The sequence below is a fragment of the Cupressus sempervirens genome, chromosome 1 (assembly GCF_028749045.1).
Source record: "Cupressus sempervirens isolate cs-2001-9-10 chromosome 1, ASM2874904v1, whole genome shotgun sequence".
Lineage (NCBI taxonomy): Eukaryota > Viridiplantae > Streptophyta > Pinopsida > Cupressales > Cupressaceae > Cupressus > Cupressus sempervirens.
This window is the reverse complement of record NC_143118.1, coordinates 653,629,688-653,650,236: the sequence shown is the minus strand read 5'-3', so window position 1 is coordinate 653,650,236 and position 20,549 is coordinate 653,629,688.

Here is a 20,549-nt window from a genome sequence, read left to right as displayed (position 1 = left end):
ATTTTTAAACAATAATGCCACTTATTTTCAACAATTTCATATAACTCCTTGGATATTGTATTGTCTAATTCAAGAGGAGTGTTCTTGAATTCTGTCATCATGCCATATACTGATTCTTCAATTTTATTCTGATCTTCTCTACTCAATTAATTAAAATAAATATTTTTCAATTCAGAAAAATCAGCATTCTTCCTAACATTATCACAAATTTTATCAATATTTGACTTAGGAGCATGGCTTACCAATCTAAATTGGCTAATATCTTCAGATTATGTCCTTTCCTCATCATCTAACTCTAGTTGTGCAACATATCTTCTCTTTGGTTTCTTTTGTACAAGACCAGTTAGCTCAGTAGCCTTCTTTTTTTCTTTGTCTTGCTCCTTGGCCCTTTGATTTGAGGCTCTTATGGTGGCTCTTGTTACTGGTATAGTTGGCTTAGCTTTGCTTGGCTTTGTAACCTTCTTTACTTTAGGCTGGGTTGTAGGTTGAGTCTTGGCCTTTCTCTTCTTGGGCTCAGCTTGAGATAGTGCTTCCTTGGCTTCTTCTTCCTCAACACCTTCTTCCTTTTCTTCATCCTCACCTAAGCCTTGTGTCAATGCAAGAGGTTGATGTTCCTCTTCATCATCATTATCATCTTCCTCGGTATCAACACCTTCACCAAATTTTTCTTTAAGCTTCCTAACAAGCTTGTCTTTCTTCTTCAAAGTGGAGGCAGTCTTCAACTCCATATCCAATTTGGATCTCACCACATCATATGTTCCAAAATGTGGTGCATCCTTGTCAATTTCCTTTGCAAGAAATGTTGTGATTGTTGCTGATGCTCCATCAATATTTAGCTCATATCCTAATGGTCTTAGCCATCTAGTCCTTGGAATTTTTGCTTGGATATAAGTATGATCAATATCAACTAAGAAACAAATATCATTGATGTGTTGTTCCACTAGGGAAACTGGTATCCTTAGTCTTTGCTTCATGGATTTCTTGAAATCCATAAAGTAATTGGTCATTAGAGATTCAAAGTTGTCTCCCATTTTCTCAATGTACTCATTGATTTGAGTAATAGTTGACTTATCTAATTTCCAATGTACTTTTCCAAAAGAGGGAAATTCTTCTAGAACATAGAAAAATATACAGATAAGAATTGATCCAAACCTACACTGAGAACCTTTTTATCTTCTTATTGCTCCTAGATTCTCCATGATCTTCTTTAATAATAATTCTACTAGATTATATGTATGATCCTTCTTCACAATTTTGTAGGCCACATCCACAGCAATGCACAAAACACTATTCAATCTACTTGATTGATAGAACTTGTGAGATATGATTCTTATTAAAAATTCTAGAAGGGGATTTATTATTGTATCAATAGTCATGCCCCTTTTGTTCCATTTTTCCCTAGTGTTCTTTTCAATAACTTCCTTAGAATCACTTCGCAGGGTCTTGTACCAATCTAGCGTTGGAAAACCTATAACCCTATGTATGATTCTCTTTGTTATCTTGATAGGTCCTCCTTCTAACCATAAACAACCATTATGTATTCTAATTAGGACAATTCTTATCTATTCAATTTTGAAAATTGTGGGGAAAACTAGGGCATGTGTTAAGCCCTTTCTTTCAACTATTTGAAATTCTTCATTTAACACTCCATTTTCACATAGTTTATCATATGCTTGATGAATCTCCATGTCTCCTATTTCTCCTACCTTTCAATTGTAACATTTCCTAACATCTTGCACCATCACAACTTTGGGTGGAATCATGGATAGTGTGCCAATAGGGTCATTCCTATATGAAACTTCTAGAATTAGCATAAAATCTAGTTGTTTAACTGCATTGCTAACTAACTGAACCTTGAAACCTTCCATTTCCTTAGGGTTTTTAGAACTAGAAGCCATATTAAAAATCTAGGGTTTAAAAAGATATTAAACTTTATAACTATGCAACTCAACACTTGAGGAATACCTTAGATCTTTGTCAAAATCTATACAAAAGCTTCAATTATTGTTCATCAATCACTTCTATTCTCTTCTCATTCTTGTTCTACATTCAAATGACTAGAAATGATCAAAAAATTGTCCTTATAATCTTCAAAACATAGCATTAAATGCTTAGTGCATATACAGCTGTACACTTGGCACCTTAAATATTTTAGCATAACTTGGCTTCCATTGACTTTTCATCACTTGGCTCCAACTAGATTTCCTCTTCACTTGGCTTCCATTTCCAACTTGGCTATGACCAATCACTCAACTCCTACAAGAAGCTTGGCATATATTGATATTCACTTGGCTTCTAAGGATGACTTGGCAATACTGGTGAGAACTTGAATTTCAACTTTGCATCTCTAATCATGTTGATCTCTTCTTTTTCAGTAATATCTTATTTTAGGAACTGATGTATGATAAAGCTTAGCAAATTAGTCCCTTGTGCCTTCTATCTACTTAGTATGATGAAGTGTGATCACTTGACCTATTAGGTGAAGTGATCCATTCATTTGATGAGCTACACTCATCTTTATTCTTCCACGTTTTGTTCATTTCTCCTCTAATGTGTTCAACATCTACCTTCTCTTTTCTTTTTCCATTCTTTGAGTTGGGTGCCTTTGAATTTTTTGGGCAATTTCTACTGATATGACTAGTCTTCAAGAAACTAAAACATGTGGTTTGACTTAACCATCTATTGTAGTTCCCTCTAAAATGTTTCCTTATGAAATTTTCAGGAATGTGCCAATATTCCTGACAGTAATGATAGCTATACCTAGTGTTATAGTCCCAATTGTAGTGATGACCATGGTTACCTTCTCTTGTTCCTTGATTTGATGTCCACATAAGCTTTCATCTGCACTCAAATGCTCTATGTCCATACTTCTTGCAAATATAGTAGTGACCTTCAAGTTTTGGTGTACTAATAGTTCTAGTCATGCAGTTATGTGCTTGATGTCCTTACTTTTTGCACTTGTGAAAATAACTTGCATTCTTAGGCTTATCATGTTGATGGGCACTTTTTCTCCTACATACATTATAAGTATGTTCCTTTTTACAACAAAAATGACAAGTAGGTTTAGTGTTCTTACCTTTGTTACTCCTTTCTTCTATAGTCTTGGAGGATTCTCCCTATTTAGTGCTGATGTATCCCAGTCCTAAAGTATCATTACTGGCCCTTGGTGATTTTAATAGTTGTTCAAAGTATTTGATGGCCTCATTGGGTTTTTTGAAGTTTTCTACAATCTCCTTCTCTCTTTTAAAACCATTTTTTAGTTGTTCATTTTGCATCTTCAATGTAGAGATCTTAATGTCCTTGATATTTAGTTCATGATGTGCATTCATCATCTAACTTAAGGTGTCCAACTGCATGTTTGAGATTCTTGCAAATTCAATTGACTTTTCTTCCAGTATATTGGCAAGGTTTCTCTTGTCTTCTTCTAGCATAGCCTTGTATTCAATAGCTCTTTTCTTTTGTTCGATTACCTCACAAAGTATCATGGCTTGTGATCCTTGTTCAAGATTGAGTATTTTGATTTATTTTGCTTGAGTTCTATTCTTCTCCATCAGTATTTCTATTCTTGCATCAAACTCTTTGGAATCTATATTTTAAAATAGATTTGAGGTGTCAATCTCCTTGTATTATGTCATTCTTAGCTATGGCAATCTCTTTTCTTCTTTTTAAGGATTTTCTTGGTTCTTCTCTAGCTTCTTCCAAAGCATGTAAAGCAAGTTGTATGTCAATTTCCTAATTCTCTATGATCTTCCCAAGTTTGTAGACTTCCATTCCTAAATCTTTTCTCCAAGTTGTAAGGCTCCTTCTTGTGAGAACTTGGTTCTGGTGGGGGGAGTTGAATCAAAAGTAACCAACTATAACCCTTTTAAATTCTTTAAACTAAAAACATCCACATGCATCCAATCTATCTAATGAACTTGAAAGTAAAGACATGCATGAAAATAGACAACACACAAATTTGGTAACCCAGAAACCCTCCAAAATGAGAAGGTAAAACTGGGGTGGGGATGACACCCACAAAATATCACTACAACAATGTGTAATTGTTCAAGGTTGCAATGTTTGACCACTTCTAATGGTCTGCCCTATGAAAGGCCTATCTTGTTAAAGACTTTACACTCTGTCAAAAGTGACCTAGTTAAAGGATTTCACTACCCTGCTAAAAGTAGGCCTAGTTAAAGGACTTTTGTACATTCACTTGGAATCCTACCCTGTTAAAGGATTTACAAATGGCTATTTGGCCAACCTAAGTCCATAGGATTTCCATTATCTAATAAAATTGCTAGAGAGTATTAGAAATTCTTTGACTTAATTACTTTCAATCTTCAATTGTTGTTTCCAAATCCTTGTTCTTCCCTTGCTGATTTGATCCTTGCTTGATTTGATATGTCACTCTCCATGATTCTAATACTTTGTTCTTCATCAACTAAATAATGCAATGTTGCTTTGTTCTTCTAAGTCTTTTCACACTTCCCTCTAAATTTTTCTATAGTTCACCCATACACTTCATTCATCCACTAATTCAATGGGGTTTTGTCCTCCTTATAAAGGATTCAAAGACTTAGGATTAGGTATGAATCTATGATCAATATTAAATATTCATTTCCCACTTAACTCATGCACTTTTCTTATTGGTTGCATGCCTTCTCCATTTTTCTTATTGGCTACATGTTGATTACATAGGTAATGCAAAAGATTCATTCTTATCTTTAATATCCTTCAAGATTCATACTATGTCGGATCCAAAAAATATTTACATCTGAGTTTGTGAAGGCACAAACTCATATGTTGATTCTATGTTACTTGGCTCATACTATTTTTTGATGCTCAGCTCATATAGAAAAATTGGCTCACTCAAATCCTATAGCAATTCTATTCCACTCGGCTTCTATAGTGACTCGGCACCTATACTTTGCATTGCACTTGAACTTCACTCAGCACCTGAAGATTGGTCGACACCTGAAGTTAACTTGGTACTTGAAGATTACTTGGCACTTGAAGTTCGCTTGGCACCTGAAGATTTCTCGAGACTCAAAGTTCACTCTGCACCTATTGAATTCTCTAGCTCAGCATACATTGTAGCTCAGCTTCTGTATTATACTCAGCATTAACTTGAGAATTTGGTTAAGTGTGTTGACACTCAAATGTCAAAACCAATCTGTGACTAACTATATCGTATGTACTTAATGGATTCCTTTATGGGATCATGTATTAGATATTTCATTATGGATGTGGACATGGTATTTAAGATTAAATTTAATTAATAAAAATTCATGAATGTGATTCAACATTAAGGGACCCTTAAGAAATATAAAATAATAATTGTATTTCTTTATGTGTATTGAGGTACTTTCTATTGCTTCCACATTATATCATTATTGTAAGAATTTTCCTAAGATAAAGAATGAAAATGCCAATATCTCAAAGCCAAATTGATATCACAAGAGAGACAAATCATATGATCCTCAAATGACTTGATTCATTGATAATCCATAATAGATAATCATATTAAAATATGTGAAATTTAGACGTGACAAGTTAATATATAGGCAATACATGATAACTAGGAGCAATGATAGATATATTCTATCAAATAGATAAGGTGTAATCACATGTCTACTAAAGGTGGATCATCCTCCATTGTGTAAAAAAGCATGTGCAACATGTGCAACAATTATAAGAGAATGATAATGTGGTAAGAACACAAAGGTGGATATCACATACAACAAGATGTGAGAAAACTATGTGCAATTGGATATCTCCTACACCATGTGCTAAAATAGAATGAAAACTCCTAGGTTTCTACATGAGAACTAATATGAAAATGAATTATCCCGAGTAAACTAAAGTAAAGTGTAAAAATAGTAATATTAAATGGAACTGACACCCCCCTCTAAGTGCAACTTAGGGAATGCACTTAAGCTTATAGAAGCTAAATGAGAATGAAAGATGGGTCTCAACTACTAGGTCATGTTAGGTACCCATGCATAGTATGAAAAAGAAAAAGAAATGTGATGCAATCTCTCATAAAGTGAAGAAAGAGAGAAAACCTCATGGGAAAAATCATCTCCCAAAAAGAGATATAAAATAGAAAAGAAAGATGCATGTATGAATGGAGTAATCAAGACCCCCCCATTATGACATACATCATTAATATAAAATAAAGGATCTCCAAATAGGAGATAATAAGTGGAAGAGAGACCAAGTAGTGCCCTCCCCCCCCTCCCACCCTGACTCAATGTAGAATGGACAATAGTAGTAGATGCTCAATGCTAAATATAGAAATTGCTTGATGAGTGTAGAATAACATTTCTACGCTTTGGAAGAAACAAAACCAAAGGTTTACCAATGAAGCCTCCGTCATCTATAGGAAGAAACCTCAATATATATAAAATCTCTAGAACCTATTCAAATTCTACCATGTCAATACTAAAAGGTTTCTCCTCCAAATCATGTGTACTATTGATACTTCCAAAAATAATAAGTCGAGATCAACTAAGGGTGAATGTAAAACATGTTTCAAAGACTCAAGTGTGTCCTCTAAATATAAAATGTCCTCAACTAGTTGGTGTATAAAAGCATCCACCATCATGCCAACTTTGAAAGAATGATCAAGTAGATAATGAAGACAAAGGTTAGCATGATCCCTCAAAACAACTATAGAAGAATCATCTTCACCAAAGAGATGATGAATGTCATCAATAGTTTCTCTCAAATCTACAATGTAGGACTTCACAAACAAAACTTTAATGCCAGTCAAGTAGTCATCCCATGGAAATAAGTCTAGAAGACAATGAATGTTCTACTGCACTAAATTACATGAATCCATGGTTGTTTAAATGCAAGTTTCATCAAGAACAATCATAGATACAATCTTACTATGAGGAGAAGAAATGGATGGCTCAAAAACTTGATCACATAAGACAATGCCCAAGTTCAACTAACCAATTCCCTTCTTAAGGTCTTAAGAACACTAGAAGTAAGCTCAAAATCTACAAAAAAATCATTCCCATCATCATGAGAAAAAATTATAAAGTAGTATAATTGTGATGCATGATCAACCACCCCTATTGAAAATGATATCTCTAGTCTCCAAGTCTTTGATAAAAACTAAAGGAGGTGTGAATTTTATAGTGCTCCTTGTTTCCTCATTCATAAGTTGATAAATGGAAGGAAGATTATGAATTAAATGAGGTACACACAATTCATCTTTGAAGTATCCCTCCCATTTATCATTAGTTTATTTCCCAGTCAAATTCATGTAAGTATGATTTGGAGTATGAAAAGGATGAAATGATGAAAACATGCATTGTGAAGATGCCATATGATGTGAAGCACTTGAATCTAGAAGACATCTCCCTAAATTATGACTTGAAGTAGAAAATAAGGCTTGACCTTTTCCCATGTTATTATTTCCTTTATCAAAATTATATTGTGAAGAAGGTGAGGTATTAATTCTTGATGGTAAACTAGTTTGATTTTTCTTAAGAAAATTATTAAGTTCTTAATTTCCTTCTTGTACTAATGATGCTCTTTATGTCCATTCTTCTTAAAATTTGGATAAGTAAGAAACTATGTCTTGGATGATTTCCCCTTATTTTTAGACTTTTCTTGTGGCATGGAGGTTGAGTGTTATGTCCATTATTGCATCTTTTGTTTCAAAAAAAAATCTTCTTTTTAGAGCCTTGTATTTGATTCCCTTTAGTAGTCACTAATGCTTTAGACTTTAAAGAATTGATAATCCCCATGCTCATCAAGTTTTATTGTTATACCATCAACATATCTATGAAGATATCAAATGAGAGCATGGTATATGAATAACCTAAGGTCAAATTATGAGAGTTGAAGCTAGATACAAATGTCGCATACTTTGGAGGAAGTTTTCTCATCAAATTGCAGATCAATTTTTCATCCTCCATGGTAATTCAACAATCCTTAAATATTGACCTTACCTAATGTTCCTTGGTGATATAGTCTTGAATTGTGTCAAAATAATTTTGATATAATCTCTTGATATATTTTTCAAGTTTAAAACCTCTAGCTTTGTCTACTTTTTCATACAAGCTAGAAAAGTTGAAGCTTCCTTTACAATTTTATAATTTTGAATATGGAAGAGAAGATCTTCATGTACATAATTGCTCAAAGTACCAAATGTAACCTTATTATTATGATTAAATTATTTTATCTCATTATGATCAAATGGTGTAACCATGGTTCCATCAAGATAACCAATTAAACCTTTTTCCACCATTTTACTCCATGTTCTAATTTCCCATGTAGCATAATCATGTAGAGTTAAAAGTGAAAATTTAGGAGAAACCATAACGCAAAATGAAAGAGCACAAGAGATGAAGAAGAAAATAACTCAATCCCCAAATTCACTCAATCAAAGAACTCCCCAAAATAGATGATTTGGTACTTTACGCTTAGTGCATGTACAATCACCACTTGTCAAAATAGCCCAAAGTAGAATTTTGATTTTGATGATTGTAAAGAAAGAATGAAGCTATAGAAAAATAAACAACATAAGACACCAAATTACTATGGATATTATTAATTAAAAGTACTAAAATATGTCAAAAATGACCAAATATTGAAAGTGATATGCCTACTTAAAATTACTCCAAATTGGTATTAGATCTAGAAAGAAGACAAAATATTATACAATTTCATAAATAATTGCATCTAAAAGTGTGTATGTATGAGCCCAAACGAAGCCTCTATATTTAAAAAAAATAAGAGTGGACATATATAGTCAACAAAGTCATAAAATTTGTTTGCCAAATCAAAATTGAATATGGTGAGGGGTCAAAACTATTAATTTATGATGATGTCATCGTAACCTCAATGCCACAATTGATGGTTAAATGGTCATCAAGAAAAACAAAAATATGATCAAATATGATAATTAGATGGTATTCACATTTGAGAACAAGATTGATGATGCATTCATTATGTTAAAGTTGATAGTTTTGTACACGTCACCCAAAAAAAAAAAAAACAATTCCTTATTATGCCCAATAGTGTGTCAAATTTAACATAGAAAATACTATAGAAAGTACAACTTTTCAAAGAAAAATATCATTTGTGTGTACCAATCATAATGTGTCACTTGTGCCTCCTTGACTGCTACTTTATTTGCTATCTCTACTAGATTTTTTTTTTTTAGACTGCAGGAATCAGTGCAACACGGCCCCCCTATAAACTGCAGTGCGCATAATAAACTTTTTAACGTGACCAGTAGTGCTGGCGCGACACGCCCACTGGTACCAAAAGGACAGGGGAGACTAGAACCCGTGACCAACCCCCTGCAACAGGGAAGATTTAGCCAACCGAGCTAGGGCCCCCGCCCTACTATCTCTACTAGATATCAAACTAATAAGATAATTAAAATTATTCCTTGGTGTTGCTACTAGAGAATAAAATATTTCACTATAGATTACCCAATGGAAATGTTGATGAGACTTTATGGAAATTAAGTTAGTGTAATCAGGGTTGATACATGGAAAGATTAAGGCTTGGAGGATATCACTAGAAATGTACAATGATCATGATTTGTCAATGTTGTGTTGAACACATGAGGTTCACTCCAATTTTATATAGATACAAGTCATAGTTGAAGGCTACACATGAATAGAGAAAGTTAGATCAAGGGTAAGGGCTCACAGGTGGGTTAGAGTTGGCCCATAGTATTGTGGGCTAGTCCCACATCAGCTAACAAACAAATCATATACTTGTTATATATCAACGCCCTTGAACTTCCTAATGAAGTTAGTGGAGTATCTCAAATGATGTCCCAAGTGGAACTAGAATTGAACATAATATCTAATGAATTGAATTTGTACAAATTTGAAATATCCCATTAAAGGCATCTAACAAGATACTGATGCCAACCATACCATAAATTTTGTAGAACAATAATAATAGAAAAGATTCCAAATAATGCTCAAATTTGAATATTTGTAAAAAAAATTTTACCAAATTGTGCAAATTAGGTGTCCAAGTCTGATTTACAAAAATATTTTTCCTTTACTTTGACTTTTATGAAATATAGACAATTTTATAGTTAGAATTCATAAAAACAACCTCCCAAATGCAATAGTAAGGTTAGATCTTTCTCTATGTTCTTCTAGTAACTACCGATATCTTGAATTTGAATTAAGATCCTCTAAAACATGATATAGAACACTCTCCAATGGCTATGCAATAAACACTCTTCTAGCTCTGATACCATGTAAAAATTTGCGTAGGGAAAAGAATGAAAATTGTGATATTGCTATCAAGATTTAACTGCATAGTTTTTGAGTCAAACTCATTAACACATGTTTCATGAGTACTGATTCAACATGAATCCATCTCTTATGAGAATAAATGGAAAACTTAGCACTCATTAGATCTAGGTGATGTTCACAGAGGTGAAGTACCAAGACTTCCTGATAGGTCACCCATCCTAGTATTGCTCCAGCTTGAGCACACTTAACTACGAAGTTCCCTCCATGGTTAAATCCACTCCACTTGCAACCCCATTTGAAAGAAGAGTGTGTTTAACCATGGAGGGAACTTCATAGTTAAGAACACTCAAGATGGATTAGTACTAGGATGTGTAACCTATCAGGAAGTCCCATTGCTTCACCTTTGTGAGCATCACCTAGATCCAATGAGTGCTAAGTGTTCCATTTATTTTGATGAGGGATGGATTCATGTTGAATCACTACTCATGAAATATGCATCAATGAATTTGATTCAAAAACCACATAGTTAAATCTTGATAGTAATATCACAATTTGACTTGCTATGGAAATCATCTCCTACTTATCAAGAATGAAAATGCCAATATCTAGAAGCTGAATTGATAGCACAAGAGAGACAAATAATATAATCCTCAAATAATGTGATTCATTAATTATCAATAATAATAGAAAATTAGATTCAGATATGTACAATGTATATTTTCCTTAATACATAGGCAATGTATGATAACTAGGAGTTATGATACAAATAACCTATCAACTAGAAAAGGTGTAATTACATGTCTGCTAAAGGTGGATCATCTTTATTGTGTAATAAAATATGTGTAACATATAAAATAATGAGAGGATGATAATGTGATAAGTATACAAAGGTGGAGCTCACAAACAAAAAGATGTGAGACAAACAACTTTGTGCAAGTGGATTTCTTTGACACCTTGTGCTAAAATAGAAATTAAACTCTTAGGTGTCTATATGAAAACTAATATACAAATGCATTATCCTAAGTAAACTAAAGTAAAGTATAACTAGTAATGTTAAACCACATCAATAATTATTGTTGTGTAAACTTTTAAGGAAAACAATTTTTTTAGTAAATATTATAAAATAATATGTTAATTTCTCTAGGGTTCCCTAGTGGGGCATTATATACAACATCCAACATACATATTTCTATGTCTTCTAAAATTTTAATAATCTCTTAGAGAATAAACTTCTATGTGTTATTCGAAGGCCCAACCAAATTTCTCTGTTAATTCATTTTTGAATCTTTATCGTTAGCTTTCTTCCCATAAGACCAAGGGTCCCAACAACAACCTGAACCACTACCCAAATCTTTATGTAGGGACTAAACAAGTAATTTCTTATGTTGCAATCTCATATTAAAAGTTGGGTTAAAATTGGGGGTCATAAGCCTCCCTATATTCCATAGTCATGTGTGACAAGAAGTCAAATTAAGTGAAACAAAAACTTACGCTGAGAGGGGCATATTCAAGAGGAATAAGTCCAACTTAAACACATGAAAATCCCTTACTGAGAGCTACACATAGAAGAAACATAAAAATTAAATAAACAATAGAGAACAAGAGACCAGATTCCATGCAACCATATGAATGTAATCAATTAACTTTCATAATAGAGATCCAAACATGCCCAACTATGAGGCCTTTCGCATTATGACCATATACAAAGAATTATAAAATCAAGTCCAAACTTGCATCTAGCCTTCTTCTCTAGGATATTCTCATGATCTATCTTCTACTTCGTATCATAATAATGATTTCCTACACCAATCCAAGCTACTTATATAGCCAACTAAGCCACAAGTCGGCTAGTCAAGCATTTAATTACATTATAAGTCCACCTTTGAAGAGTAAACCAAAACCATAGCAAATATGAATGAAAATTAATACCAAGTCATATTTAGGTCCACACATGATCCAAGAACATGGACCTATCTTAAAACTATCCCAATTCCTCATACAAAACTGTGCAAGATGAAAACTCCACACATTTCTACAAAAGCTACCCAAAAATTGATGTTTGAGGAAAATGGCAAAACAAAATAGCTCCGTTTGAATTAGAACTGTTTCTTAGAATTAAAGGTATTAATTAAAGTCCTCAACAACCCCTTAAGTGTGCAAAGGATGATTCATTAGGGATAAGTGTGCATCCATCCCAAAAGTCACATGCATAAACTCATTGTAAAAAATGGCAGAAATTTGATGCATTAGCAAAATGGCCATATCCCTCAAACCATGATGAATTAGGACTTGTTCCTTTAACCATATATATTAATCTAGGCCCTCTTCAATCCTTGAAATTGGAATTCTCTAAATCATTACTCAAAATTAGTTTCATTTCCTACAATAGGCACACAAAATACAAAAAATACAACTCTAGTAGCAATGCTACCTTACAAACAAAGAAATGTTTTTGGTTGATGCAAGATTGCTCCAAGATCCAAGATGCTCCTATGTCAAAAAACCTAGTTGAAAAGGAGCACAAAAGTTATAGAAATTTACTCAAATTTCTTATTTTAATAGATAACAAATTACCTAATTTTCATGCATATTATACACGATGGGACTACAACCAAAATGAAACAAATCAAATGTTTTATGTGTATTCGTGTAAAACCATTATAATATCTCATGGTCAATTAAATTCTTCTCTCAAATATCAATATTTTTTTCTTAATACTATCAATCTTTGTGATTAATGATGATAAGGAACCAAATTTCAAATCTAAAGTAAAGGGTTAGTTTTAGGCTATTAGTTTTCATGTAAGAACCTTAAAGGTGAATTTTCTTAATATCTATCAAAAACCCCACTTAAACATTTCATTACACTATTTATTGTAATTAATTGAATATCTAAGAAGTTTAATACTTGTTCCTTTTGTTATCATTGTAAATTTCTCTTTTAGAGTGTATCAAGTGCATTATTGTATATGTGAGCTTTTAGTAATCATTAAAATGTGATACTTTAATTACTCCTAGTTAGTAAATGTAGTTACTTCCATGATGATATTAAATTATATATTTTCAATTAGGGTTATTGTATATTCATGATGATGAGTTATTTATGTTGAAATTTTATGTTATTTATACTCATAATTCATGTATGGTACTTTCCCTATACTTGCATATATATGGTGTGTGTGCCTATTTTATATTTATATTGATTTACTTGACATGCTAGTTTGGATCTACATGATGCACCACTCCCTACCATTATATTTTTAGCTTAGATAATATGCATATGTACCTGCTCATCTTGTATGCAGGTTGTAGGTACCAGACATCAATAGTATTGAATTTCCAAGATGAGTGTGCCCTATCACAATAACTTAATAGTAAGAAAGGGAAGATAATATTCAGGTCCAATTTCATCCAAAGCCTAACTACTTGTCCTAAGAAGGAGGACATATGTTTGACTATTTACCCTTTTTAAACCCCTAAATTTATTTTTGTGAGTGATGTTTGATTTTGGTTCTTGGTCAACTTTCTTATGTTGTTTTTATGTGAATTTGGTGAAAAATACGAAGCATTGACAATGCCTCATAATCCACATTATAAGCTAAAAATCACACAAAAATAGGCAAGAGAAATTCTAATATATCAAAATATACAATTACACAAACATGATTACATCTAAGTACAAAATACAAAAATAAAGACATTTAAATATTCAAGACCAAATAATTTGGTAGTTGCCAATTTACAATATATTTAATACTCTCATATGTCAAGTTAGAAATATAGTTAGTATGCTCCATTTGAAATATTATACCAAATGATGTCTATCACAGCTTATCTGATTTTGTAATATATTGTGGCAAATTTTTTCTTCTAAAAATGTGTGACCAAGTTTATATTCCAAGTCCAAATGTTGAGTGGGATTGCCCAATCGATGGCATAATCAAAAAAACAAACTTTGGAAAATATGTTTGTCATAGAATGTCTAAATGTGGAGAAGTCATTGCGCATTGTTTTGGGAGAAGAATTTTTGAAAAATAGATCTAGTTACATATGGTACAAGGACATTATTTCTAAATTCCTCACCAATTGCATGAACCTTTTCAAGAATTTAGAAATTGTGAAGCAAATGGAAAATGCATATGTCAAGCATCAATTCAAGCCTCTTGAAGACTATGATCCATACATTAGTGTATACATGACAGAGATGAGTAGTGCCTCATAGGTGGCTTGCTCTCCAGTGAATCTCTAAGTTCATGCAATGTTAATATGTGTCTATATTATTCCCTCAAAATCGCAATTAGTAGTAAGTAAAAATCTATCGTAGACCATGCATTACATGTTCACCGTTTCCAGCTCTCTCAAAAAAATGCATCAAGAATTTTGGATGTTTGTGATGCAATGATATTCCTAAAAATTTATATGTATCCTCTTTCAATGCTTTCTTATATTCACACCAATTGCTCCATGATTATGTCCTCTAGAAGAGAGCTACTATAAGCTGCAAAAGATTTTTCAAAACTGTCTGTCATGGATCAACATAAAGTACATATATGCATATAATAAACATTATATGTGATGAAATATATTTATTCACACTAAAGAAGAAATTCTTGAAAAATAAAAATATCTATTTCTATGTCTATATTTTTCATCACGTGTGATTTTAATTCTCTAAAAATCCTCTTACTGGACTTTTTGTTTACATTATTGGTCATTTTACTAATATTTATGGACTTCAAATACTATGTTTTCCTTATCATCCTATATACATAATATGTTCTAAAACCTAATATAAACAATACTTGAATTTTAACAAATCAAAATATTAGTCATGGTTTCTATTGGTTTAAGTCGACTTCTATTTATCTGTTAACATTTTCTCCTTTTATTATTGTTTGATTATATCATTTGATATATTGTTATTATTGTTTTATTATATCATCTGATATATGTTTAACTACTTGTTCTCTACCCATCCCTACCTAGTCACAAACTTTTGATTACTTCTCTCTATTATATGAAGATGCAATTGCAATTGTGAAAAATTTTTTAGTTCTATCTTGTTCCTTTGAAATTTGATTGGGCAATTGCATGTAGTATTCTCTACATATTGTTCACCTAATCAAAGATACTTGGTTGACTGATTTATTTCTTTATATTATATTTCATAGGTTCCCCAAGCCTATTTTGACAACTACAAATTCTAAATACAAGTTAAATACAAAACAACTATTTGGCATGTCTTAACCATATATTATCAATTAGCAATTTATTTATGACTTCTCTATATTGTCAAATAAAATCTAATTCATGTATTTTCTTTTATGTTTCACTCGGTGATTTTTATATGTCTTTCTCTCTAGTAGAATAAAATTAATTACACTTAGAACATTGGGATTTGAAAAGAAAACTAGTATTCTGATACAATATAGTAGGTAAAAAGAATTTTGAACCAATATCTAATTAGAGTTCCTTTAGCATATCAATTGTAATTTGGTTTCATAATTAATCATAAGTATAATATATAATAAAATTATAATTATAATATTCAATATACAAGATTCAATTGTATTTTTGAGTCAAACTCATTGACCCCATATTTCATGGGTACTAGTTTGCAATACCCATCTTCCATCTAGTCCAACTCTAACTTGACTACACTTAACTGCAAAAACTTAGGAAGTCTTGGTGCTTCAACTCTATGAGAATCACCTCTTTCCAATTTGTGTTAGATGTTCCACTGATTGCCATGAAACCACTACATAAGAAAAATATATCACTTTGACCTACTATGGTGATTTCCTTTCTAACGGATATCGTAGATCATGAATGAAACCCATGTAGTGATTGTACATGTTCAAAGTAACATTACACACTACATATAGATTTGGACAGACAATTCCAAACACATGTTTTACCGCCTTGTTTTTTTGATATGTTTGCTTCAAATAACTTGTACACAATGGATTGTGTATCCAGTGCGAGGGTTGATTTAAAGTTGGATAACAACCTTTTGCATGTCACACATATGTGTATCTTTCACTTCTGAAATGTGTTGACCTAATATGGTGCAATTGTCAATTGTTATCTAATGACATTATAGATAAATGTCAAATACATCTCTCACATATTAACAATACTCTAGATAGAGATGTTGAATTTCTTTTCCATGGGTCTTTACTAATTTCCAAAAAATTGCACCTTAATTTTCATTACTTTTTTTGTGTTAGGTCTTACTTGGAAATGAAATTGTACACATGTTATAGTTATTAATACAGAGTTTGAATATGGATGATGTAGGAAAATAACACTTTACAAGCCTAAAGTTGGTACTACAACTTGAAGTTGATATCACAAATACACTCTTCATCTTGGAAAGTGCAAGTGTGACTGTCTTACAATAGAGTGGTTATACTTGAATCAATAATGCTTTTTGAAATTTGTATTCTCTTTCTCCTCTCTTTCTCAGCATAACAAACATCCTTTTCCATGTTACTCATGGCCTACAATGTAATACTCTTTTGTGTAATTTTAAACATAATTGAGTGAACCATGGTGTTTAAAGAAAAGGAAAACTACATTAGGACCACCAAATATTATATAGATGTTGGTATATAATTACCAGGGAACAACTTATAAATGTTTCCTTAAATTGTTTGATTTCATCACAAAGCTGGCTAGAATGATGAGTTGCTTCTTGAAGGAATTAGTATGCAAAATATGCAATAAGCACAAATGCAAGTGTGGTGTAAAAATATAAAGCTATTAAGATGTGTCCATGGGATCAATGTTGGTTAAATAGTTTTCCAGCTACTACACAAGATGCAATTGCATATGGTAAAAAGTCATTTGTAATGAAACAACAAAGACATATTTTTCATTTTGAATCAAATACTTGAAAGAAAAAGATAATTGGTTGTGCATAGATGAAAATATTTATCAAACAATAGGCTTCCATAAACTATTGTGCATGTCATGGCTCTTATTGAAAAGTTGACCATGGTACTTTATAGTTAGCAAAATCTTTATTTTACAAAACTATTTCTTTTGTGATACTTATGCCTATTGTGTATATGAAAATTTTACAATGATTTCAATTTCTACAAATGCAAGTTGATTAGTAATTGGATTTGTTAAGCCTCATTTAATTTTTCGTCAGATAGTTACAATCTCAAAGAAAACCACCTATACAATCACACACACATTAACAAATTTCATAGAGTTACAAGTGATCATATCAACAAATCTCACATCAAATCTACTCAAAACAGTTTTATGCTAAATCAACAAAATTTAAATTATTCACTCGTAAAAGGAATATGGAAGTAGACAAATACAATGCAAAACCCCATTTACAGGAATGTGATCTTGACAAAATTCTTCAACAACATGAATTATGTAGGTTTGATAACTTCAAATACAATTTCGATGATTGTTTGTTTGATTCATTTGCATTTTTACTCAATTTTCAGCTCACTTCAACTAAAATATGCAAGGGAGTAATAGATTTCCTCATTAGTTTCCTTCAAAATTTTGATGAAGAGGCTATACCCTCTTTCACTCATGAATTGGATCCACAAACATTGAAAGAGATACATAATATAGTTGATCCTAACACTTATTTATGAAGAATACAATTATCTACAAAGGCAACTAGCTCAAAATAAGATCAAGATTTATGGGGTGATATATTCTACATTCACTAGCTGTCTAAGTGGCTAAACATTTGCATTTCTATTTGGTTTTCAACTTCTAGAAAATGATATCTTGACTTCAACAACTTAGTTAATTCTACTATATACAACATTCTATTTCACAATGCAAATCCTCTTTGCGACCATTTTGAGCCATTGGTTACCACAGTGACCAAAAAAAGACATAGCCCAAGCATGACCTTGCATCAAGTAAAAAAAATGATTGGAAACAAAAGTGAAATACAAATCAATAACATAAATAGGAAAAGAAAAAATTAATCTACGAATGATAAGTTCACCAATGCTGCTAAATTAAATAATGCCAAAAACCTTAGAAATAAAAACTTGCATGCAACAAAGAAACTGATTAGAAGTGAAGCTAAAATAATGTATCAAAATACAAGCAACAATAAAAACTTTAGGGCCTCTCAAATAATCAATCAAGTTAAAGAAAACTTGGAGACAAAGTCAACTTTCACAAGTCAATAGTAAAAGAGCATAAAAAAAAAAGCATCACACTAGTGCAACAATATTTATCTATAATACAGAACATGCCAAAACATCCTTGCACAATATACCAAATCCTTAATTTTAGAAAAGATGTAAAACAACTTAAACAAAGCCATAAAGTTACATATTACAGCTTAACAAATCATAACATCATGTTTTTCAATGACAACATATGTAAAACATGTGCAAATGCCTTAACTACAAATAGAGTCCCAAAATATGTTGTTCCTCTAAACATTAGCAAAAACATTCCACTAAATAGTGTACAAAATTTGACTCAACTAGAAGAGCAGTTGGTGTCATTAAGAATTGCATTTGGACAAATATAGGAACTAGGAAACAAAAATTCACAACTAGGCTTAACTGGTTCCATCATAAATGTTCTAGTAAACTTATACACATTTCAAAGTGCATTACTACTATCATTATCAAACACATCAATTATTGTTGTCTCCCTTAAAATACGCTTATAATATAAGAATGCTTTCCAAAAAGGCATGGTGTGACCAAACATTATCATGCATGCTTTTCTTGATTTGAGCAAGACAACAATTTATAAAATAAAAAATGTACAAATTAATGATAAGTGGATACAAACATTAGAGAACAACATTAATAATGATGACAAGGACAATTTAGATTCAACTGATTCAAAAAGTCAAAGCGATACTAAAATTGAATACCCAACAAAAACTTTAATTAATGGGTACACAGACTCAAGGAGTATTCAAAACATGCAAGACAAAATCATTGAGATCACTCCTTCTGAGGAATGTTATCCAATTGGAATTTTCAAAGAAAAATATTCAAAGGAAATGAACTTCCCAACACTCTTCTATGGTGAGCCACGAGGTGCAAACATTATGGACAAATTTAGTTACCAAAAGCTGGCACAATGGGAATTATTACATTATCATCAAGATTTTTCACTACACACAAAAAACTTCTTCTTCACACATATGTTGCTGATTTTTCAAGTTAGGTATGTATTTTGGTTCATCTTCACTATCTGACTCATCAAGTATAGGAGTAGTTTTCTTGTTGCAATTCACAAATCCTAGGCCAATTGTCTCCTTAAAATTGCATCCAAAAAGAGCATGATCAAGGGTTTTGGTTCTAGCATCCAATCTATGACAAGGAGGGCTATGTACATGATAGTCCATCTATTTGACACAAGTATACCCTCTTCCATAAGCCTTAGGAGAGGGAGAAAATTTCTCATTGTGCATGTATTTCTCTTCTCTAAAAATCTAGTCTCTAACACCTATCTCTTCTTTCTCATCTTGAATAGGCACTAAAGACTCTACAAACATGCCAAATAAAGTCATAGCTAAAGAGGAAGGTCTCATTTCTTTTGAAGGATTTCCATAAGACCTAGGTGAAATTGGTAGTGTTGTGAGGGAGTTGAGTTGATCCCCCCCATGCCAAGATCTACTGACTTGAACTCGTCTTTACATTTAGCTAAGGTTACATTGAAGTCTTATGCTTCTCTGTTTAGGGGAATATGAGTACTCTTAGAAATTGAGTTAATAGATAAAGTGTTATCCCTAGGTATACAAATCTATATTCCAATGTAAGGGAAATTAACACACTAATGATAGGTAGATGATACTGCTTGCATATCATGAATCCATGGTCTACCAAGTAAGATATTATATGCAAGGGGACCAATGTCAACCACTTGGAATTAAATATCTTTTTCAATAGGGCCAATCCTAACTTGAAGGATGACCAACCCTTTGGAACTTCTTTCCACCTCATCATGGGATCTGATAGTGATATTTTTTCTGGTATCTATGAATTTTTTAGAATAACCCAACTCCTTAAAAATAATCAAGCAACAAATATTAATCTCAACACTCCCATCTATTAACATGTGCCTAACATGGGTTTTGTGGATCATGACCTCAATATGAAGAACGAGATTATGTGGGTGGCTCAAAGCTTTATCATCATCCTTGAAAAAGGTAAGGTAATAAGGGGTCACAACATGATTAACCATGTTTTGGAATTGATCAATGTCTAAATTTTTGGGGATGTTCACTATGTTGCAAAGCATCCTGTAGGACTTACTTGTGTCTCGGGGATAACTCTAAGAGCTCAAAGATCAAAA